Here is a 25866-nt window from a genome sequence, read left to right as displayed (position 1 = left end):
TCAACATTTCTGTATTTTTTTAATATAGATACCTCTTTACACTCTTAAAAAGTATTGAAAACCCGCAAAGGTTTTTATGTGGTTTTACATATATCTATATTTGCTATATTAAAAATTAAACTAGGAAATTTTAAAAAATATTTATTTATGAATTTATTTTAAAATAAGCTCTACATTTAGTACAAGTTAAAATGAATAATATATTTACACTATATTTTTATGAGAACTATATTTTACTAAACAAATAAACTTAGAAGAGTGATATTGTTTTACATTTTTGCAAATCTCTACAATGTCTACCTTATAATACAGTTGGGTTCTTATATCTGCTTCAGCATTCAATCATTTGCAATATGTTGTTTTCATTTAATTATACAGAGAAAATTCAGACTCACCCACACTTATAGTTGGAAAAGTGAGGAGTATTTTAATGGCTTTTTTGAAAAGGTGTGAGTATTCTTGGATTTTACACCAAAACTCATCCTCTTTTTTTTTCTTAAAGGAAAGGTGTGCTATGGAATCTGATATCTTATCAATGAAATTTTTGTTCTCTGTTACATTAAAATCCCCTGAGTTATTTTATATGTTGAATGGCTCTCCTACCCGTGTGAGATTTTGTGTCAAAATGTTTTGGTCATTTGGAAAATATTGGCTCACTAAGTTATGCAGATGTTCTACAAGCTGACACATTTCACTATATAATATCAAAAACATCACACTTGTAAGTAGGATTTTAAGCTAATGTTATCCCAGAATACCAAAGGTTTCTAAATCATTCTGAAGAACAGTCGGCTTCCAGCAGCAGTGACATTCAAGGATGGAAAGAAAGGGGCATGATTCCTTTGTGGAGAAAAGTTTGAAAACTGGAGGCAGGATCACTACTAACATTTTGGGGCCCAGCAGGTAAGAGTACAGAGGCCGAGGCTTCTGATGTTTAAATATTTTAAAAATCATCAGTCATGTTAGCAAACTGTATAGTTCTGTTCTCATAAGTTGATAAATATACCTTCCCTATGAATTTATAAAAATATTTGTGAAAATCCATGGTTTGAATATAATTGAAAATCAGGAAATTATAAAAAATTACTGAGTCTATTTACCCTTGCCTATGTCTAAAGTTTCTACAGAAAGGTGATTTAGGATGAGTAGTAAAATAAAAGTATACATATCATTAATTATTATACACTTATTTCCTGAAGTGTTTTTCCTTGACTATATTTCAGCAAAATGTGAAGAAACTGACCTGCTAAGATAGTAGCAACTGGAATTGTCAATAAGATTTCTAAAACAATTTTTAGGTTTGGAAATAAACCATTATTTTACATAGTTCAAAACACTGCAACAGGGTCAAACATGACATATCATCCTAACCAAAGAAATTACTACAAATTATTTTAATTTTATTGCATAAATTTCTATTACCTATGTTGTGATTTTTACTATTTTTAAAGCAATATATAGATCCACAAAGCATTCTTCAAGTTTTTATTCTTTAAAAAATTACAATGCTGAGATAATAAAAATAAAACAAAAATAGCATTTTGTAGCTTCACTTGTTCAAATCTTTTTTTTAAATTTAAATCTTTTTTAAAAATTGAAACTATATTTGTCTATATAGCTGGAAAATAATCTTTATTGATTCCAAGTAATTTGCACATAAGTCTTTATAGTTGTGAAAATTACTTTGTTTTATTTTTCTAATTTATTTAAATTTGATTGGGATGGCACTTTTGTTGCATAGTTATGTAGTCTCTTTCCAGTTAGGAAATTTTTGTGTCAAAAACTTTTAACTGGTATTTAAAAAATCATATTAAAAGTTAGAGTAAAACTTGAATCTGCTTGGCTTTTTTTGGTATGTTTTATAAACATATTAACAGCAAGAAATATTTTATAAAAATAACTCTGGATAACACACATTCAATCATTTCATTTTTTTTTTTTTAACATCTTTATTGAAGTATAATTGCCTTACAATGGTGTGTTAGCTTCTGCTTTGTAACAAAGTGAATCAGTTATATATATACAATATGTTCCCATTTCTCTTCCCTCTTGCATCTCCCTCCCTCCCACCCTCCCCATCCCATCCCTCTAGGTGGTCACAAAGCACCGAGCTGATCTCCCTGTGCTATGCGGCTGCTTCCCACTAGTTATCTATTTTACATTTGGTAGTGTATATATGTCCATGACACTCTCTTACCCTGTCACATCTCACCCCACCCCCTCCCCATATCCTCAAGTCCATTCTCTACTAGGTCTGTGTCTTTATTCCCATCTTGCCACTAGGTTCTTCATGGCCTTTTTTTTTTTTTTTTTTTTTCCCTTAGATTCCGTATATATGTGTTAGCATACTGTATTTATTTTTCTCTTTCTGACTTACTTCACTCTGTATGACAGACTCTAACTCCATCCACCTCATTACAAATACCTCCATTTCATTTCTTTTTATGGCTGAATAATATTCCATTGTATATATGTGCCACATCTTCTTTATCCATTCATCTGTCGATGGACATTTAGGTTGCTTCCATGTCCTGGCTATTGTAAATAGAGCTGCAATGAACATTTTGGTACATGACTCTTTTTGACCTATGGTTTTCTCAGGGTATATGCCCAGTAGTGGGATTGCTGGGTCGTATGGTAGTTCTATTTGTAGTTTTTTAAGGAACCTCCATACTGTTCTCCATAGTGGCTGTATCAATTTACATTCCCACCAACAGTGCAAGAGTGTTCCCTTTCCTCCACACCCTCTCCAGCATTTATTGTTTCTAGATTTTTTGATGATGGCCATTCTGACCGGTGTGAGATGATATCTCATTGTAGTTTTGATTTGCATTTCTCTAATGATTAATGATGTTGAGCATTCTTTCATGTGTCTGTAGGCCATCTGTATATCTTCTTTGGAGAAATGTCTATTTAGGTCTTCGGCCCATTTTTGGATTGGGTTTTTCGTTTTTTTGTTATTGAGCTGCATGAGCTGCTTGTAAATCTTGGAGATTAATCCTTTGTCAGTTGCTTCATTTGCAAATATTTTCTCTCATTCTGATGGTTGTCTTTTGGTCTTGTTTATGGTCTCCTTTGCTGTGCAAAAGCTTTTAAGTTTCATTAGGTCCCATTTGTTTATTTGTGTTCTTATTTCCATTTCTCTGGGAGCTGGGTCAAAAAGAATCTTGCTGTGATGTATGTCATAGAGCGTTCTGCCTATGTTTTCCTCTAAGAGTTTGATAGTGTCTGCCCTTAAATTTAGGTCTTTAATCCATTTTGAGTTTATTTTTGTGCATGGTGTCAGGGAGTGTTCTAATTTCATACTTTTACATGTACCTGTCCAATTTTCCCAGCACCACTTATTGAAGAGGCTGTCTTTTCTCCACCGTATATGCTTGCCTCCTTTATCAAAAATAAGGTGCCCATATGTGTGTGGGTTTATCTCTGGGCTTTCTATCCTGTTCCATTGATCTATATTTCTGTTTTTGTGCCAGTACCAAACTGTCTTGATTACTGAAGCTTTGTAATATAGTCTGAAGTCAGGGAGCCTGATTCCCCCAGCTCCATTTTTCGTTCTCAAGATTGCTTTGGCTATTCGGGGTCTTTTGTGTTTCCATACAAATTGTGAAATTTTTTGTTCTAGTTCTGTGAAAAATGCCAGTGGTAGTTTGATAGGGATTGCATTGAATCTGTAGATTGCTTTGGGTAGTAGAGTCATTTTCACAATGTTGATTCTTCCAATCCAGGAACATGGTATATCTCTCCATCTATTTGTATCATCTTTAATTTCTTTCATCAGTGTCTTATAATTTTCTGCATACAGGTCTTTTGTCTCCTTAGGTAGGTTTATTCCTAGATATTTTATTCTTTTTGTTGCAATGGTAAACGGGAGTGTTTTCTTAATTTCACTTTCAGATTTTTCGTCATTAGTGTATAGAAATGCCAGAGATTTCTGTGCATTAATTTTGTATCCTGCTACTTTACCAAATTCATTGATTAGCTCTAGGAGTTTTCTGGTAGCATCTTTAGGATTCTCTATGTATAGTATCATGTCATCTGCAAATAGTGACAGCTTTACTTCTTCTTTTCCGATTTGGATTCCTTTTATTTCTTTGTCTTCTCTGACTGCTGTGGCTAACACTTCCAAAACTATGTTGAATAATAGTGGTGAGAGTGGGCAACCTTGTCTTGTTCCTGATCTTAGTGGAAATGGTTTCAGTTTTTCACCATTGAGGACAATGTTGGCTGTGGGTTTGTCATATATGGCCTTTATTATGTTGAGGAAAGTTCCCTCTATGCCTACTTTCTGCAGGGCTTTTATCATAAATGGGTGTTGAATTTTGTCGAAAGCTTTCTCTGCATCTATTGAGATGATCATATGGTTTTTCTCCTTCAATTTGTTAATATGATGTATCACATTGATTGATTTGCGTATATTGAAGAATCCTTGCATTCCTGGGATAAACCCCACTTGATCATGGTGTATGATCCTTTTAATGTGCTGTTGGATTCTGTTTGCTAGTATTTTGTTGAGGATTTTTGCATCTATGTTCATCAGTGATATTGGCCTGTAGTTTTCTTTCTTTGTGACATCTTGGTCTGGTTTTGGTATCAGGGTGATGGTGGCCTCGTAGAATGAGTTTGGGAGTGTTCCTCCCTCTGCAATATTTTGGAAGAGTTTGAGAAGGATAGGTGTTAGCTCTTCTCTAAATGTTTGATAGAATTCACCTGTGAAGCCATCTGGTCCTGGGCTTTTGTTTGTTGGAAGGTTTTTAATCACAGTTTCAATTTCAGTGCTTGTGATTGGTCTGTTCATATTTTCTATTTCTTCCTGGTTCAGTCTCGGCAGTTTGTGCATTTCTAAGAATCTGTCCATTTCTTCCAGGTTGTCCATTTTATTGGCATAGAGTTGCTTGTAGTAATCTCTCATGATCTTTTGTATTTCTGCAGTGTCAGTGGTTACTTCTCCTTTTTCATTTCTAATTCTATTGATCTGAGTCTTCTCCCTTTTTCTCTTGATGAGTCTGGCTAATGGTTTATCAATTTTGTTTATCTTCTCAAAGAACCAGCTTTTAGTTTCATTGATTTTTGCTATTGTTTCCTTCATTTCTTTTTCATTTATTTCTGACCTGATCTTTATAATTTCTTTCCTTCTGCTGGCTTTGGGGTTTTTTTGTTCTTCTTTCTCTAATTGCTTTAGGTGCAAGGTTAGGTTGTTTATTCGAGATGTTTCCTGTTTCTTGAGGTAGGCTTGTATTGCTATAAACTTCCCTCTTAGCACTGCTTTTGCTAATCATTTCATTTTTTGCCAAACCCCACAACTTTTCTTTTTTTGAGCATCTTCTATTATTTCATAAAACTATTCTAATATATCTCACACCTTGTCTAAAATCTAATTGGTTTAATAGCACTTAATTGAGAATGATTATAAGGTCAATTTGACATGTGTTTTGTCAAGATGTTCTTATTTTTCTAAATTGTATTGGCTATTCTTGAACCTTTTAATTAAAATAAATTTTTGAATCAGAATGTAAATTTCCAACAACAAAATAAAAAGCCTTTAGGAGTATTGATTTTGACTGTGTTAAATCTACAGAAGAACTTGGGAAGAATGAATATCTTTATAATCTATGAATAAAGTATATTTATCCATTAATCTAGGTCTTCTTTACTTTATCTTAGTAACTTTATGTAGTTTTTTCTGTAAAGGTAATTCTCATCTTTTGTTAGATTTATTTCAAGGTATTTGACTTTTTGGATTCAACTGCAAATGGTATAATTTTAGTATTTATTTTTCTATTTATTTGTAGCTGGTAAATAAGAGTTTGATTTATTTTTGCATACGGAACTAATATCCAAGCATCCTTCCTAATCTCACCCCTTAATTCAGACAGTTTGAATGGAAGTCATGGTAGCAGACATCCTTATGGTCTTACTGATCACAGTGGAATGGTTTCAAAATTTCAATAGGTATGTTTTCCATAGTTTTTTTGGAAGATACTTACTGTCAGATTAGGGCTGTGCTCTTGTATTTTTAGTTTAGTAAAAGATTTTAAAAGATTATTAGTGAATGTTGAATTTGTCACATGTTTTCTATAAGCATATTGACATTATCATAAGATATTGATATTTTATTTTTTTAATGGCATAAATCACAGTGATTTTTGAATATTACCAGAAGTTTTCAGCCCTGGCCAAGGAAAGAAACAAAAAACAAAAACAAACCAAAACCAAACTCGGTCATTATATATGATCATTTTTATATTTAACTATATTCCATTTGCTAGTGTTTTAGTTAGAGAATTTTGAGTCCGTATTAAGAAGAGTTTGGTATGTGTTTTCCCTTTCTTGTAGTGTCTTTGTCAGACTTTGACATCTAGGTAATACTGGCTTCATAACATGAGGTGGACGGTATTTTCTCTTTTTACACAGTGCAGGAGATCTTGTGTTACATTGTGTTTTTTCTGTCTTAAATATTTGGGAGAATTTACCAGTATCTGGGCCTGAGGTTTTCTTTTTAAAGGTTGATTACAGGTTCAATATCTTTACTAGATATAAGACTCTTCTATTTTTACCTAGTGTCAGTTGAAAATATGTTTAACTATGATTTTTTCATATTTTATCTAAATTTTCAAATTTATTGACATAATTTTTTCGTAATTTCATATATATATGTATGTAGAATTTTAGAAGATATCTGTACAATCTTTAGTGATGTTCTCTTTTTAAACTTTTGGCATTGAATATTTGTGCCTTATTTTTTTCCCTTGATCAGTCTTGTGACCTGTTTATTAAGAAGCCAATTATTGGCTCTGTTGATTTATTTTTTGTTGATTTTCATTTTATTGATTTATTATATTTCTTTTATTTTCCTTCTTAACTTTCTTTGGATAGAACTTTCCAATCTCTTTCTAGCTCCTTGAAATTAATCGTCAGATGGTTGATTTTCAGTTTTTGTTATTTAATACAATAAATTTTTCTCTAAAGACAACATTAGCTGCATTCCACACATTTTGACTTGCTATATATTAATTTTCCCTAAGTTCAAACATTTGAAATTTCATTTTGATTTGTTCTCTTGACCTATGGGTTATTTTGAATATATTACATAAATTCCATACATTTGTGGGTTTTCTAGTTTCCTTTATATTATTAATTTTTAGCTTAAATCCACTGATATCAGAGATATCTGTTTTATTTCACTCCTTTGAAATTTATTGATACTTGCTTTATAGTTTTGTATATGAAAAGTTCCTGCAAGTGTTCCATGTGTGCTTGATAGTAATATATATTGTGCAGCTGTTGGATTCTGTATTTTATGTATAAATTATTTAATGTTTAAATATTCTGTATCTTTCTTGATATTTTTGCCTGTTCATTATATCAGTTACTGAGAAATCTGTGCCAAGATTCCCTTCTGTATTTGGCAATTTATCTTTACCTCTTTAAAATGTTTGCTCTATGCAGTTTGATGCTATACATGTAGATACACACAAACATTTATCTTCCTACTGAATAGATCTTTTTACAAATTTCCTTTATCTGTCAAGGTCACACTGGTAGTTGTTGGCAGAACTGAGACTAGAAATACAATCATTAAAAAAGAGAAAACAAAACAAAAAACAAAACAAAACAAAAAAAAAGAGAAAACAGGCCCCAAATGGAATTACTTGTTCTAAGCCCCATGTAAATGAACCAAGACTTAATACCCAAACTAATTGCATTTTCAACCTCTCCCAGGAATGTTATCTTAAACCAGTTAATCTGAAATTTCCTAGTCAGCCATAGTGAGGCAATCTGCCTGATAGACTCTTTCTATCACCCAAAGGAAGATGAGGTAGTCCACTCTTTCCTCATTGCTGTCCACTTCTGACTATGAAACTCTCATATTTTGTACAGTTCTTTGGAGCTCCTTTCTATTTTCTACATGGGATGCTTCCCTATTCATGAATCATTGAATAAAGCCAGTTAGATCCTCAAGTTTACTGAGTTGAATTTTATTTTTTAACATAATCCATAGCAATCATGAAGTATTTATTTAGCACTGTCTGTGGTAGCAGTGGGTCTGGGTCTGATCCAAGCTGATTCAAGCCTCTATCAGATAACGTCTTAGCCTTAAGGAAGACCAATACCATCATTATAGGGCATTTTTTTTGACAGGAATTTTTCCTAATCTTCATATCAAGGGGAAAAGATAGCCAAGATGAACTAATTAACAATTTGGAAGACATGAATTAGAAAGCCTTAGTTTGAAAGGTGTGCCTTTTCTGCTTATTGAATGAACTACTACTTACATTTATGTTTTCTCTTACTCTGGAAAAGTCAGAGTAATAAAAAAAACCGAGCTTTGAATTAACAACTGGACAATACTGATGAGTTGTAAATATAGCTTCAAATATTAAATGGTAGATAAATTTTTACCCCAACTATAATTTTCTTTTCCCTATGGAAAGTATTGTAAATATTCAATCCTTTGATAATTGCAAATTGTTTTGTGATAAAGCGTTTAGCCACTCATTCAAATATATTGAGCACCTACCTTGGGTGAAATTATCCTATGAGCCCATTCTCTCCAGTTATAAACAATCCTATTAACTTTATTTTAAGATCACAGAAAGGTTGCAGACTATATTTTACAGTCGTAAAAGATAAAAACACCCAGATATTATAAAATTGACTCGGCAAAAACTTCCTTCTTATGGAGACAAAAATTGTTAATTTCTCATCCCTGATGGAAAAAAAGTAATAGGTGGTTCCCAATTACATTTAGCCTCTTAGCTACTTGCATGAACATGAGTAGAAAATGAGAAGAATAGACTCAGCAAAGCTAGTTATAATGAGAACACTACTAGAAATAGAACATTTTTTGGGGGGGTGATAGCAAAATATATAGAAATATGCAAAAAAATGTCTACAAAAAGTCTATATTTGTTTAAATATATAAAATCTCTAAATCAGCTAATGACATAATAGCAAATATTGAGCAGAAGTAATACAAGGAAAATGGTAATTATTAATTTACAGATGGCCTTATCTCTAGTAGGCTGAGACCACCATGACTTGGGAACAGGAGTGTAACTCCATATGCTGGAAGCCATTCCAGATGGCACAGCAAAACTACCAGAGAATACATTTCAATAATCATTGATGCTATAAGAATAACACTTCAGGAATTTGAGATTCACTTTCATTTCCATGCATCAGCATCATTCTCTCATGAGGCCTTTAAGGCATATCTAACAGCCAGGATTTAGAGAAACAAATGGCACTAGATTGTCTCTTCAAAATTAAATATTCAAGCATGAAGGCTGTAGAGTCATCTATGACCATGACTTAAAATGAATATATGCAAGGCACATTTTTAGGCATCTCAGGAGAAAAATTAAGTTAAAATGCATGGTACATGTTGCTATATTCTGGTGGCCAAACATTACTAAAGCCCATGACATGGGCTTCCCTGGAGGCGCAGTGGTTAAGAATCTGCCTGCCAATGCAAGGGACACGGGCTCAAGCCCTGGTCTGGGAAGATCCCACATGCCGCGGAGCAACTAAGCCCGTACGCCACAACTACAGAGCCTGAGCTCTAGAGCCCATGAGCCACAACTACTGAGCCCGTGAGCCACAACTACTGAGCCCACGTGCCACAATTACTGAAGCCCGTGCACCTAGAGCCCATGGTGCTCCACAACAAGAGAAGCCACTGCAATGAGAAGTCCACACACCGCAACAAAGAGTAGCCCTGCTCGCCACAACTAGAGAAAGCCCACACACAGCAACGAAGACCCAATGCAGCCAAAAATAAATTAAAAAAAAAAAAAAAAGACATGACTGGGAAATTCCTTTAAGAAAAAAAAGAAAGAAAATGACATAATAGTACAGATATGTGTACAAATTTATGGTTTCCAATCTCGATCTGGTCCACCATGCAACATGGCAGCCTTTTATAGATTTCTATTCCGTTTGCTTTCTTCTTCTTACATGGACAACTCCTAATGTATAACAATCCTTCACATGGTCCGCAAATTGTTCCTATTCGTCTTACTATCAGGAGGTGACTATACCTTTTACATCATGGAGAAAATAGAGGGTCTGCCCACATTACCAAATTGCAGTTTTATTTGTCTTTATATCATTTCCTTCCTTCTTGGTGAAAACATGTACCTTTCTTCCTATCGAGCTATCCTCTGCCCTGGTATTTTGGATCCTCATACCTCTAATCTCTTATGCAACTTAAAATCATCTTCTCTTTCCTAAGGCATTAACTTCTTCTTCACTGTCTTCTTCCCATTTTCTGTTGTAAAAGTACTCTCCCTCCAGCCACTACTCATTCGTAGCCGTGCTTCCTAAAAGCATCACCGATGTCCATTTTCTTCAGTTCCTTCATCCCACTGATTCCTTAACACAATACATTCTGTCAGCGTTATTCTACCAACAACATCCCTGACTGTGTTCATTTTATCTGTCCTCTTTCTCACCTTTGGTCGTGTTGAGCCATTCTCTGTTCTTCAACCTTTTTACTCCCTGAGAGTTATGGAGTGTTCTTTCCAGTTTCTTTTCCCAATCCTCTGTTTAAGCCTCCTGTGCAGGTTCCTCTTCTTGCATCTGCCTCTGAGTGATAGTGTCCCTCCAAGTGCCAAGCTTAACCTTGTCCTCCTCCTAATCTTTACTGGATTATCTCTTCTATCTTGATGGTTTTGAGAGCCATAGAGATATAACTGTGTACTTTCCTGAGACTCAAATGTCTCCAGCCTTCTAGGGAGCTCCAGTGAATATTCTGTAAATTTCAAATTCAGTCTGGGAATTCGTTGTCTTGCATCTGAACCTCAAAATTGATCCTTCGTCTTAATAATATTAATAATGTAAATAGTTAAGATCTCTTGAGGACTATCCTGCTTAATATACTTGATCACTATTAACTTCATTTTCTGAGCACAGTGAGACAGAAAAACGTTAAATAGTTTACCCAAGATTGTGTGGCTAGTAAGTGAATGTTTGGCTCCTGGGCCCATGTTCTTAACCATAACACCCATGGCACAATAGTTCATGAGTCTCTCTGCCAATTTCTTAAACTAGAGTTTCATTTTTTCTCACCTGATCTAGTACAGTACTCTTCTAATTGGTCCTCTTAACTCTATATTCATCTCCTTCCAATCTATCCTCCACATGGCTACCAGAGTTATCTTTCTAGAAGATAAATAGGATCTCATTAAAATCTTTCAATGGCTTCTTATGACCTATGATAAAGTACCAGATATTTAACATGGGTTACCAGATCCTTCAAAATATGTTACTTACTGTCATGTCTTATCCTCAGCTGACAGTCCACTGATATTTGCTTCTGTTATTTTGCTTTTGTCGTTGTCTCTGTCTGAGTTGTCCTTTCTCTGGTGTGTCCACTTCGAGAGCATTTCCTTATTTTCAAAGACTTGCTTAAATATATATTTCATGTTCTCCATACCGGACTATGCATTTCTTCTCTTGTATTTCCATAACACTTTGTATGTATTTTTATTACAGTGTAAGCTAACTTCCTATACTTACTTGTTAACGTGTCTCTCTTACACTAATCTGATAAACTCTGATTTGTTTGTGTGTATGTTTTTTCTGCACCAAGCATATTGCCTAGTATACAGCAGGTATTTAATGTGATTTTTATGTGTGGAAGGAAGAAAGGAAGGAAGGAAGAAGGGAAGGAAAGAATTGCATTCTGGAAATATAAAACAATGTTCTTAATGTTGAAATGGCAAAATTTTAGAGCAGGTTATTAAATACATGTTTCTAAATATTTTTAAATGGAAGTAAATAATAATTGGACTACAACATGAATTTATTAAAATAAATCAGAATAACACCTGCTGACATTTACTCTTTTAATAAAGTTAATGATTTCATAGAGCTACAAAATAAGTAGAGAGAATTGAGAGTCTGTAAAGCATTTGGCCAAGACTACTGTGATACCCTTGCAAATAAGAAAGATAAAGCTGGATGAAATAATAATGCTAAGTGGATTCATAGATGATTCAATTCTCTATCCTGTGAAGATTTTGATTTCTACATTTTTTAATCCTTGTAGGGAGTCTTTACTTGCATATTAGTCTGATTTTGTTATTTTACACTTTTATCATTAATGAATAAAGTTATAGAAGACGAATGTATCACATTTGTGGAGTGACATAAAGCTGTAGAAGGACTGTACGATACTGGAAAGAACAAAGACTTTAGAATCAGACACACTTGGGTTTAAATCTCATTGCAACATGTCCCTGTTTTGTGGGACCTTAATCTGTCTGACTCTAGCTTCCCTTATACATAAAAAGGGAATAATAATATCTAATTCATAGAGTGGTTGTGAGCGTTCATTAGATAAGACTTGTAATACCTGAAAAATTGTAGACACATTAAAAGATATCTCTTAGTTATTATTAAGGATTATGATTTTAAAGAATTATAATCTTTAAAAAATGTTAAGTTAATCCTGAAACTAACAATATATAGGCAATTAACTCCTAAATCTTAGTTTAAATATTAACTGTCATGCACTGCTCTGACTTGTTAGCTATTTATATGAGATCAAGGGTTTTAAATGAGCCTGAACTCATTATGAGTCAACAATGTGGCATGATTGACATATAGAACAATAACAGATTTAATGTTAGCCTATGTAAACATAAATATAGTGCCTAGAGCAATTTGTGAGACATTTCCCCCCTTACCCTGTTATGTTAGTCAGTCCATAGCTGACATATTATGCTCTTTCATGGATGCCAGAGAAGCAGGGACTGGGAACCATGTCGTGGGGGAACCATTTAAAGATGCAGTGTTAATCCCACCCAGAGGCAGACTTTCAGAGGAGTTAGCACTGTCTTTTGATTTTGAAAGGATCATTATGTGAAATAAGTACTCACTTTATTCAGTGTGTCTTGAGACTATGAAAGATAGACATCTAACACAGGGAAATTTTTGCTCAACGTAGATTTTAAAACTTTCTTATGTTTGGGAATTTCCAAACATTGAATGACTTATTTTATAACTCAGTGTGTTCTTTGTCACTGTGCCCCCAGGAGTGCTCAGAGATTGGGCAACCACCAGTCAGGCCATCATGGAAGAGCTTATTGCACTGAATTGGAGGTGAAACGGATGAGCTCTATGGTCTAACATGTTTGGAGAGCCTGTAAATTTCGTAGTCCTATAGAACCTGCATATATTTTTAAACGTCTTTTGTACATTAATAACAACAACAAAGATGAGTTAGGACATACATCATAAACCTCTAAGAAGTAGTTGTAATACAGAGAGAGGTTTGCCCTGGGTTTATAAGGCTTGGGTTTGATTCCCACCTCTGTCCCTTGCTAGTTGGTGACGCTGGTCAATTTATTAATCTCTCTGAATAGTTTCTCATTTGAAAAGGGAGAAGATATATAGGATATCTGGCAAGACTAAATCCAACAGAGTATTTTTAATGAATATTTCTGGCACGTATTAGTTCTTAATACAGACCTTTGTTTTGCTTAGACCCTGGGTGTTGTGGGTGTATGTGAAAATTACATTATAACATTGGAGAAAATTTCCTGCCAAATGATTCATTGACAGATGGCAAATCAGTATGAGTCTGTCACATACATTTTAATGACAGGTGGGCTGCTGGAGACAACTTTGTTTTTATGGCTAATATTATTGGCCTGGACAGAGAATCTGAATTCTCGGCTTATTTAGGGGCTGGCATACCACTGACGCGGATTGCATAAATTGGAGTCAATGCCACATTTTCACATATCATCCCAGCCTGGAGAGTGAACACAGAATAAGTCGGTGGAATAAATCAAGGCAAAAGCAGTAGAGGGATTTTTCCAATATTGTTGCTCACATTCAAGGCAGGTGTTGCTTAGGTAACTGCTCTGCCACTGACATATGCTGTGACAGAGTGCATGGCAGTAGTAACAATACTGCAAGTACCATCTCTGATGGGCTTGAAATGAAGACATCTGTTTTCCTTTGGAAAGTGTGAGACAATGTGGTTGATACAGAGGCACTATTTAAATCTAAGGCATACGCATTCTTGCGCTTACTCAAAATGGTACATGATAATTGGGAATTATTTTATTCTCTTCTCATGAGTCTTTTTCTAGACTCTAGAAAAGTGAGTCTGAGCAAGACTGAATGGGGAATAGTTGACCTTTTATTTTTTCTATGATAAAGTGTTAAGAAGTATACGATCTTCAAAAGTTGAGCTATTGGTTAAGAGAGTAAAAATAAAGAATTTTGTTAATAGAGTGTGATCTATAAAAATGTCGAATCACTAGGTTGTACACCTGAAATTAATATGATATTGTAAGTCAACTATACTTCAATCAAAAAAAAAGAACCTTGTGTCCTTTTCTTACTAATCAAAAGTTAATGATATCTTCTGAAAGCTCCCAAGGTTCTGCTTAATTCCTGATTGAACTTGAAGAGGCTCTTAGTCTCTCTGAGTCCTCATCTCATCTGTGAACTGCAGCTTACATGCCTAAATCTCATATTGTGAGATAAATTATGAGTGCATAAGCACTGCCTGGCTCATGTGATTCCTGGCAACCCATGGTCTCAGAAAGAGAGAGATTCCTTCTCTCCAGGATTCTACTTGTGCCTGAAAAAAGGACTTTTGCTCTGGACATGGCCACCCCTGGACCCATCAGTGCATCTCAAGGTTATGGGGACACTTAGATGACTCAGTCTCGTTTCAGAAGGCATGGAAACCAGCATGTGATTCACAGTCTTGCCATGTGGAAGAAGAGCATCTCCAGATACAAAAATGGCCTTTGTTATCACAGAAAAAGGAAAGTGACACTGAGCAAGCAAAACAGCAGACATCTACTATAAAATTTTAAAAAGAATCTCCTTCTGCTTTTTTATTATTCTAAATCTCTTACTTTTTATGTGTTTGGCCTTTAGAGTACACATTTTCTAAGAATTTCTTGTGTTGAAAATAGGTGGTTAATCTCAGAAGTGTACTCTTCCTTGGGGAACTCAAATGATGCTCATTTCTCTTTATTTACAGTATATTTGATAGACCTCATATTTTTTTCCCCGTTTATCCATCGTCAAGTGTTTTCAAACAGATAACCTTCTATATATTGCCTTAGGCCCATTTTTAAATTCAATCGGTTTCTGTTTTATTATTCTTTCCATATTGAGAACTGAACCAAAAGTTGATGTATTCCAGAACAGTCTAGATAATGCATATCTTTGGAATTATCTTCTACTTCTACTTATCTCTTTCTGAAGTTTTGAGCAGATGAATATATGAAAGAATTACAATCTCGGAATCTAATATTAATAGAATTGCTAACAGATCTCTCATTCTGTAACTCTTCCCCTTCCTCCCCTGAGGATGTTTGCCTTGGAGGAGCTATAGTTCCCAGAGTTCAATGTTCTACCACTGCAACTACTTCCTGAACTACACATCCATCACCATCCCCTCCTAAGTCACCTCTGCTGGAGCTGATGCTTACCATGAATTGATTTCTGAAGTTCTAATACTTGGGAAGGTGAATAAAGAGAAAAGTCGTGGGATAGAGAGGAGGCAACGTCAAAAGCAACCCTCCCAGAGAAGAAGAATCAGAATGTCATTTTCTGTTTGCTGATCCAAGAACAGACTGGGGAGATGGATTAAGACCTTACATTTAGTGAGCTGCCTCACAAGCCCAATAAAAGAGTCCAAAGTTAGATGTTTTAAGTCTGTTTCATTTGCTTTACACATAATCCTTGCTTTTTTTTTTTTGTCAAAATGTTGATTCCTGATCTTAGTTTACCTCACTTAATTTTGTATCTTTTGGGTAAGAATTTGGGATAGTTGCATTAAAAGCAACTAATATGACTCTATTTCAAACCAGAAGAATGATCTTCCTGTAATTTCTAATTAAAAAATGATTCAGAATTTCATGATGTTAATGATGTACGTGTGGCTTATTCTGTAGAATATGAAAAGCCGTTGAAGGTTTTGGAAGTTTTCTTCAAATAATTTTAGTTGATGGATTTTACTTTTGGTTGGTTCTTAAATATTTTGTTGTTGTTGTTCATTCAATTCTCTCTCATCTCTAGATTTTTTTAATTTAATTTTTATTTTATATTGGAGTATAGTTGATTTAATGTTGTGTTAGTTTCAGGTGTACAGCAAAGTGATTCAGTTTTATATATATATATATATATATATATATCTATATATCTATATATATATAATGGATATAAATATATCCATTATTTTTCAGATTCTTTTCCCATATAGGTTATTACAGAATATTGAGTAGACTTCCCTGTGCTATACAGTAGGTCCTTGTTGACTATATATTTTATATGTAGTAGTATGTATGTTAATCCCAAACTCCTAATTTATCACTCCCCCCCACCTTTCCCCTTTGGTAACCGTTAGTTTGTTTTCGATATCTGTTAAGTCATTTCTGTTTTGCAAATATGTTCATTTGTATCATTTTTTTAGATTCCACATATAAGCGATAACATAAGATATTTGTCTTTCTCTGTCTTCGCTCACTTAGTATGATAATCTCCAGTCTATCCATGTTGCTGCAAATGGCTTTATTTCATTCTTTTATGGCTGAGTAATATTCCACTGTATATATGTACCACATCTTCTTTATCCATTTCTCTGTTGATGGACATTTAGGTGACTTCCATGTCTTGGCTATCGTAAATAATGCTCCAATGAACACTGGGGTGCATGTATCTTTTGAAATTATGGTTTTCCCCGGATATATGCCCAGGAGTGGGATTGCTGGATCATATGGTAGCTCTATGTTTAGTTTTTTTAAGGAACCTCCATACTGCTATCCACAGTGATTGTACAAATTTACATTCCCACCAACAGTGTAGGAGGGTTCCCTTTTCTCCACACCCTCTCCAGCATTTATTGTTTGTAGGTTTTTTGATGATGGCCATTCTGACCAGTGTGAGATGATACCTCATTGTAGTTTTGATTTGCATTTCTCTAATAATTAGTGATGTTGAGCATTTTTCATGTGCTTTTTGGCCATCTGTATGTCTTCCTTGGAGAAATGTCTATTTAAATCTTCTGCCCATTTTTTGATTGGGTGTTTTGGTTTTTTGATATTGAGCTGCATGAGGTGTTTGTATATTTTGGAAATCAGTCCTTTGTTGGTTGCTTTGTTTGCAGATATTCAAAAACCACTGAAGGTTTTTAAAGTTTTTTTCAAATAATATTAGTTGATGGATTTTACTTTTGGGTGGTTCTTTAATTTTTTTTATTCATTCAATTCTCTCTCATCTCTAGATATTTAAAATATTTAAATTTTAAAATACTTCATCTACTATTTCCTTTAAAATATTTCCTCTAATCTTTCATTTATATGTATTATATAAATATACATATATATTATGCACATATATAAATATTTATATATACACATTAACATTTAAAAATTCTTAATTCCTAGTAATTCCAAACTTTCTCTAATTATACAGTCTGAAAATTTCATTTCATACAGTTAATCTTTAATTTTAATGTCTTATGTTTTAAATTTTTTATACCAATGGAATTTATGTTTTATTCTTTAAAAACGAACTTTATTTGGGGATAATTTTTAAATTTGCAAAGATAGATAGTACAGAGGATTTCCATATTCCCTTCCCCTTGTTTCACCTAATGGAAGACCTTACTTAATGATGGAACCTTATATAACATGGTACATTTGTCAAAACTAAGGTATTACCATTGGTACAATCATATTAACTAAACTGCACACTTTAGTTGAATTATACTAAATTTTAAGTTAATGTCTTTTCTGTTTCAGGATCTAATCTAGGATATCATATTGCATTTAGTTTTTCTGTCTCCTTAGTCTCCTCCAATCTATGACAGGTTTTCAGTCTTTTCTTGTTTTTCGAGACATTGACAATTCTGAAGATTACTGGTCAGGTATTTTGTAGGACATTCCTCAACTTGGGATTGGTTGATGTTTCCTCATGATAGACTGGGCTACGGGTTTCTACAGAGAACATCACATAGATGACGTGCCCCCTCATCTCATCATATTAGGGGCCGCAATAAGATCCACATGACATCACTAATATTTAACTTGATCACTTAATTAAGGTGGTATGTTCCACGTTTCTTTACTGTAAAGTAAAACTCTCTAAAATCAGTATACAAAATCATTTGCATTTGCATACACTAATAATGAACTATCAGAAAGAGAAATTAAGAAAACAATCCCATTTACAACTGCACCAAAAAAATAAATACTTAGAAAAAAATTAACCAAAGAGATGAAAGTCCTGGACGTTGAAAACTATAAGAAATGATGAAAGAAATTGAATAAGACACAAATAAATGGCAAGATAATCCTTGCTCATTGATTGGAAGAATTAATATTGTTAAAATGTCCATACAATCCAAAGCAATCTACAGATTCAATTCAATCTCTATCAATATTCCAATGGCATTTTTCACAGAAATGGAACAAACAATCCTAAAATTTGTATGGAACCACCAAAGACAAATAGACAAAACAATCTTAAGAAAGAAGAACAAAGCTGGAGGCATCATGCACTGTGATTTCAAACTATATTGCAAAGCCACAGTAATCAAAACAGTATGGTACTGGCATGACAACAGACACATAGATCAATATAACAGGATAGAGAGCCCAGAAATAAACCCCTGCATATATGATCAGTTAATTTATGATAAAAGAACCAGGAATATACAATGTAGAAAAGATAGTCTCTTCAATAAATGGTGTTGGGAAAGCTAGACAGCATCATGCAAAATGAATGAAACTGGACCACTATCTTATACCATACACAAAATGGATAAAGACGTAATGTAAGACCTGGAACCACAAAAGTAGAAGAAAACATGGATAATAAGTGTCTTGATGTCAGTCTTGGTGATGATTTTTTTGATTTGACACTGAAAGCAAAGGCAACAAAAGCAAAAATAAATAATTGAGACTATATCAAACCTTAAAGACCATCAACAGAGTGAAAAGACAATGTACCAAATGGGAGAAAATATTTGCAAATCATATATCTGATAAGGGGCTAATATCCAAAATATATAAAGACCTTCTACAACTCAATAGCAAAAAAGGCCCCAAGCAATCTGATTAAAAAATGGGCAGGAATTCTAAATAGACATTTTTCCAAAGAAGACATACAGATGGCAAACAGGCACATGAAAAGGTGCTCAGCATCACTAATCATCAGGGAAATGCAAATCAAAACCATAATGAGACATCACTTCACACCTAGAAGTGTGAAGACTTAGAATGACTATTATCAAAAAGACAAGAAATTAGAGGAGACCTTCAAGATGGCAGAGGAGTAAGATGTGGAGATCACCTTCCTCCCCACAAATACATCAAAAATACATCTACATGTGGAACAACTCCTACAGAACACCTACTGAATGCTGGCAGAAGACCTCAGACTTCCCAAAAGGCAAGAAACTCCCTACGTACCTGGGTAGGACAAAAGAAAAAAGAAAAAACAGAGACAAAAGAATAGGGACGGGACCTGCACGTCTGGGAGGGAGCTGTGAAGGAGGAAAAGTTTCCACATACTAGGAAGTCCCTTCAGTGGTGGGGAGGGGGGTGGGTGGGGTCGGGGGAAACTTCGGAGCTATGGAGGAGAGTACAGCAACAGGGGTGCAGAGGGCAAAGTGGAGAGATTCCCACACAGAGGATTGGTGCCGACCAGTACTCAACAGCCTAAGAGGCTTGTCTGCTCACCTGCCAGAGCGGGTGAGGGCTGGGACCTTAGGCTCAGGCTTCAGAGGTCAGATCCCAGGGAGAGGACTGGGGTTGGCTGCATGAACACAGCCTGAAGGGGGTTAGTGCGCCACAGCTAGCCAGGAGGGAGTCTGGGGAAAAGTCTGGAACTACCTAAGGGTCAAGAGACCATTGTTTCAGGGTGCATGAGGAGAGGGGATTCAGAGCACTGCCTAAACGAGCTCCAGAGACGGGCATGAGCCGCGGCTATCAGTGCGGACAATAGATATGGGCATGAAACGCTAACACTGCTGATGCAGCCACCAAGAATCCTGTGTGCAAGCTCAGGTCACTATCCACACTTCCCCTTGCAGGAGCCTGTGCAGCCCACCACTGCCAGGGTCCTGTGATCCAGGGACAACTTCCCCAGGAGAACACATGGCATGCCTCAGGCTGTTGCAACATCATGCCGGCCTCTACCACCGCAGCATTGCCCCGCATGCTGTACCCCTCTCTCTCCCTGGACTAAGTGAGCCACAGCCCCCTAATCAGCCACTCCTTTAAACCCCTCGTGTCTGGGCAAAGAACAGACACCAGAGGGCGACCTCTACATGCAGAGGCAGAGCCAAATCCAAAGCTGAAACCCAAGAGATGTGTGAAAAAAAAAGAGAAAGGAAATTTCTCCATGCAGCCTCAGGAGCAGTGGATTAAATTTCCACAATCAACTACATGTACCCTGAATACGTGGAATACCTGAACAGACAACGAATCATCCCAAAATTGAGGTGGTGGACTTTGGGACCAACTGTAGACTTGGGGTTTGCTGTATGTGACTGACTAGTTTCGATTTATATGGTTATCTTAGTTTACTTTTTAGTGGTTCTTTGAGAAGGTAAACAAAATTGATAAACCATTAGCCAGACTCATCAAGAAAAAAAGGGAGAAGACTAAAATCAATAGAATTAGAAATGAAAAAGGGGAAGTATCAACTGACACTGCAGAAATACAAAGGATCATGAGCGATTACTACAAGCAACTATATGCCAATAAAATGGATAACCTGGAAGAAATTGACACATTCTTAGAAAAGCACAGCCATCCGAGACTGAACCAGGAAGAAATAGAAAATATGAAAAGACCAATCACAAACACTGAAATTGAAACTGTGATTAAAAATCTTACAACAAACAAAAGCCCAGGACCAGATGGCTTCACAGGCGAATTCTATCAAACATTTAGAGAAGACCTAACACTCATCCTTCGCAAACTCTTCCAAAATATAGCAGAGAGAGGAACAGTCCCAAACTCATTCTACAAGGCCACCATCATTCTGATACCAAAACCAGACACAAATGTTACAAAAAAAGAAAACTACATGCCTATATTACTGATGAATATAGATGCAAAAATCCTCAACAAAATACAAGCAAACAGAATCCAACAGCACATTAAAAGGGTCATACACCATGATCAAGTGGGGTTTATCCCAGGAATGCAAGGATTCTTCAATATATGCAAATCAATCAATGTGATACACCATATTAACAAACTGAAGGATAAAAACCATATGATAATCTCAATAGATGCAGAAAAAGCTATTGACAAAATTCAACACCAATTTATGACAAAAAACATTCCAGAAAGTAGGCAAAGAGGAAACTTACCTCAACATAATAAAGGCCATATATGACACACCCACAGGCAACATCGTTCTCAATGGTAAAAAACTGAAAACATTTCCACTAAGATCAGGAACAAGACAAGTTGCCCACTCTCACTACTATTATTCAACATAGTTTTGGAAGTTTATCCACAGCAATCAGAGATGGAAAAGAAATAAAAGGAATCCAAATAAGAAAAGAAGAAGTAAATCTGTCACTGTTTGCAGATGACATGATAGTATACATAGAGAATCCTAAAAATGCTACAAGAAAACTACTAGAGCTAATCAATGAATTTGGTAAGGTAGCAGGATACAAAATTAATGCACAGAAATCTCTCATATTCCTATACACTAATGATGGAAACTCTGAAAGAGAAATTAAGAAAACACTCCCATTTACCACTGCAACAAAAAGAATAAAATACCTAGGAATAAACCTACCTAAGGAGAAAAAAGACCTGTATGCAGAAAACTATAAGACACTGATGAAAGAAATTAAAGATGAAACAAACAGATGGAGATACCACGTTCTTTGATTGGAAGAATCAACATTGTGAAAATGACTATACTACCCAAAACAATCTACAGATTCCATGCAATCCCTATCAAACTACCAATGGCATTTTTCACAGAACTAGAACAAAAAGTTTCACAATTTGTATGGAAACACAAAAGACCCCGATAGCCAAAGCAATCTTGAGAAAGAAAAATGGAGCTGGAGGAATCAGGCTCCCTGACTTCAGACTATACTACAAAGCTACAGTCATCAAGACAGTATGGTACTGGCACAAAAACAGAAATATAGATCAATGGAACAGGATAGAAAGCCCAGAGATAAACCCATGCACATATGCTCACCTTTTCTTTGATAAAGGAGGCAAGAATATACAATGGAGAAAAGACAGCATCTTCAATAAGTGGTGCTGGGAAAACTGGATAGCTCCACTTAAAAGAATGATATTAGAACACTCCCTAACACCATACACAAAAATAAACTCAAAATGGATTAAAGACCTAAATGTAAGGCCAGACACTATCAAACAAGTCAATCCAAAAATGGACAGAAGACCTAAATAGACATTTCTCCAAAGAAGACGTACAGATTGCCAACAAACACATGTAAGGATGCTCAAAATCACTAATCTTTAGAGAAATGCAAAATAAAATTACAATGAGGTATCACCTCACACCAGTCAGAATGGCCATCATCAAAAAATCTACAAACAATAAATGCTGGAGTGGGTGTGGAGAAAAGGGAACCCTCTTGCATTGTTGGTGAGAATGTAAATTGATACAGCCACTATGGAGAACAGTATTGAAGTGCCTTAAAAAACTAAAAATAGCACTACCATGTGACCCAGCAATCCCACTATTGGGCATATACCCTGAGAAAACCAGAATTCAAAAAGAGTCATTTACCACAGTGTTCATTGCAGCACTATTTACAAAAGCCAGGACATGGAATCAACCTAAGTGTCCATCGGCACATGAATGGATAAAGAAGACGTGGCACGTATATACAATGGAATATTACTCAGCCATTAAAAGAAACGAAATTGAGTTATTTGTAGTGAGGTGGATGGACCTAGAGTCTGTCATACAGAGTGAAGTAAGCCAGAAAGAGAAAAACAAATACTGTATGCTAACACATGTATGTGGAATCTAAAAAAAACAAAAAATGGTTCTGAAGAACCTAGGGGCAGGAGAGGAACAAAGACGCAGACATAGAGAATGGACTTGAGGACATGGGGATGGGGAAGGGTAAGCTGCGACAAAGTGAGAGAGTGGCATGGACATATATACACTACCAAATGTAAAATAGATAGCTAGTGGCAAGGAGCCGCATAGCACAGGGAGATCAGCTCGGTGCTTTTTGACCACCTAGAGGGGTGGGATAGGGAGTGTGGGAGGGAGACGCAAAAGGGAGGTGATATGGGGATATATGTATACGTATAGCTGATTCACTTTGTTATACATCAGCAACTAACACATACTCCAATAAAGATGCTAAAGAGAAAAAAAAGGCAAGAAATTAGTGTTAGCAAGGATATGAGAAAAGCAAACCCTTTTGCACTGTTGCTGGAAATGTAAACTGGTGCAGCCATTATTGAGAACAGTATGGAGGTTCCTCAAAAAATTAAAAATAGAACTATTACATTATCTAGCAATTCCATTTCTGAGTATTTATTTGAATGAAATAAGAACACTTATTGGAAAAGATACCTCCCATGTTCATTGCAGCATTACTTACAAGAATCAAGACATGGAAACAACCTACGTGTCCACTGATGCATGAATGGATGAAGAAGATGTGGTATATATACACAATGGAATATTATTCAGCCATAAAAAGAAGGAAACTCTTGTCACTTGTGACAATATGGATGAACATTGAGGGCATTATGCTAAGTGAAATGTCAGACAGAGAAAGACAAATACCATATGATCTCACTGATTTGTGGAATCTTAAAAAATAAACAAACCAAACAGAACTCATAGATACAGAGAACAGATTGGTCATTGCCCAAGGCGGGGGATGGGAGCGGGGGTGAGCAAAATGGGTGAAGGTGGTCAAAAGATACAAACCTCCACTGTAAAAAAATAAGTCCTGGGGATGTAATGTACAGCATAGTGACTGTAGTTAATAATACTTATTGTATATTTAAAAGTTGCTAAGAGAGTAGATCTTAAAAGTTCTCATCCTAAGAAAAAAAATTACAACTATGTGTAATGGATGATGGACGTTGACTAGACTTATTGTGGTGATCATTTTCCAGTATATACATGTATCAAATCAATATGTTGTACACCTGAAACTAATACACTATATAAGTCAGTTATATCTCAATAAAAAATTTTTAAAAAGTCACTTGATCACTTAGTTAAGATGGTGTCTGCCAGGTTTCGCCACTGTAAAGTTAAACTGTTTTTCCCTTTCCATACTTTACTCCTGTTTTTAAATAGACTTCATAGAGTAGTGATAGGTTCACAGCAGTGCTGCGCAGACAGCACAGAGATCTCCCGTATGCCCTTTGCCCCCTCACGTGCATAGCCTCCCCCATCATCAACATCCCCTGTGTTGTTAGTGGCAGCCATACCAGTGGTAGAGGAAGTGGCATTTTCACCAGATTCATCAGATGGCATGATTTCAACTGAAGTTTCAGTTACTTGGCTTCCATTGCTTTTGGTCCATTTTCAAACTTGCTTCTTCAGCCTTGGTACTGAGTCTGTGAGATTTCTGGTATTCTTTAGTTACCAAAGTAACTTAGGCAGAACTCTGATGAGAACAGATGGAAACAGAATGTAAAAATAAAATCTCATCCGATGAAATTTTCAAAACAAACAGGGAGAAAAACAGTTTCAGGTATACGCTGGTGATTTCTAACTGAGTTATCTTATATTGATTTTTAAAAGAACTCCTTCAGTTAATTGCCCCATACTCATTTTTGAGCTTAAACAGCACAAAATTAAATCTTTCCAAATCTTGTCTGCCCAGACCAGGAACGATGGTGCTCATTCAGCGTTTACAAGTCTGTGTTTGTAGACTTGGAATGGGCAAAATTTGATAGAATATATCTCTGAGCAAAAATAAAATACAAGATGATGCCCAATAAAGTTCCAAGTACAAGAGGATCTTAATAAGTGTTGTTGGTTGTCAAGATCTGTGGGCTAAGGAAAAAAGAAAATCAAAACTTTAGAATACTTAAGGCATTTAATGGTGGGAAATTTTCTAGTATATTTTTAAATGTCCAAAAAAACACTGTTTTTTTTTTAAGTATGTCTTCTACTCTTAAAGATTTACTTCCAGCTTCCCTTCAGTTTTCTCCAGTGAGTACTAATTGTGCTCTTGTTGTCAACTCGTTCTTAGTCCTTGTCATTACAGGTTCAGTGGCTGCAGAGGTGAAATGTTTTGACAAATATTGGACGTCATACGTTTTACACTGTGGATCAGCATGGATGATTTTTAGCTTCTTCAGATGGCTCTGTAATGGAGTTATATTTGGAAGTTTCCCAGTATGGTGCAAAAGCCTCAGAGAGAGAGGAAGTTTATAAACTGCAATTCTACGAGAAGAAGAAAGGCCAGCTGCTCATCCTGCATGATTCCTCCTTGAGCTTTTGTATTTTCCCAGCTAGACCTTTCAAGCTTGCTATTTATAAATTTATTTTCAGTATGCTGAGTGGTGACAAAGATTCGAACTGGCTGGCATATTTTCATTCAGTATGCAGAGAAGCCATTTAAAGACTGAGATAACATATCAAGGGAGAAAGATAAAACCTGACAATAAGGGAAGATGAGGGAAAAGGAGCATCCTTGACCGTGGTTCTGACAATTACAACGTTTTAACCTACTTACTTTACTGAAAAGAGGTTCTCGTATCTCTGTTTGGTTTATCCAAAAATTTATAGGCTAAAAGAACCGTTGAAAAGTTTCCATATCTGTAACATTTTTAACTTTCTGTGAAAGTTCCATAGAAAATTGCAATTTTTCCTCTTGCAGGA

At 35.4% G+C, this 25866-nt stretch overlaps 1 long non-coding RNA gene across 1 annotated transcript in view; it reads right to left on the bottom strand.

Annotated features, from left to right (window-relative positions):
* Positions 1-5279: 5279 nt before the first annotated feature.
* The window catches only part of LOC309640261, a 115280-nt gene continuing 94693 nt past the window's right edge, over positions 5280-25866 (bottom strand). The window contains exon 4 of the long non-coding RNA XR_014252138.1: positions 5280-24643. This is a non-coding gene — a long non-coding RNA (uncharacterized lncRNA). The remainder of the gene's footprint in view (positions 24644-25866) is intronic.

Source organism: Balaenoptera physalus (assembly GCF_965194825.1).
Source record: "Balaenoptera physalus genome assembly, chromosome: 12".
NCBI lineage: Eukaryota > Metazoa > Chordata > Mammalia > Artiodactyla > Balaenopteridae > Balaenoptera > Balaenoptera physalus.
The sequence above is the reverse complement of the archived record's forward strand: the minus strand, read 5'-3'. Positions and strand labels throughout refer to the sequence as shown.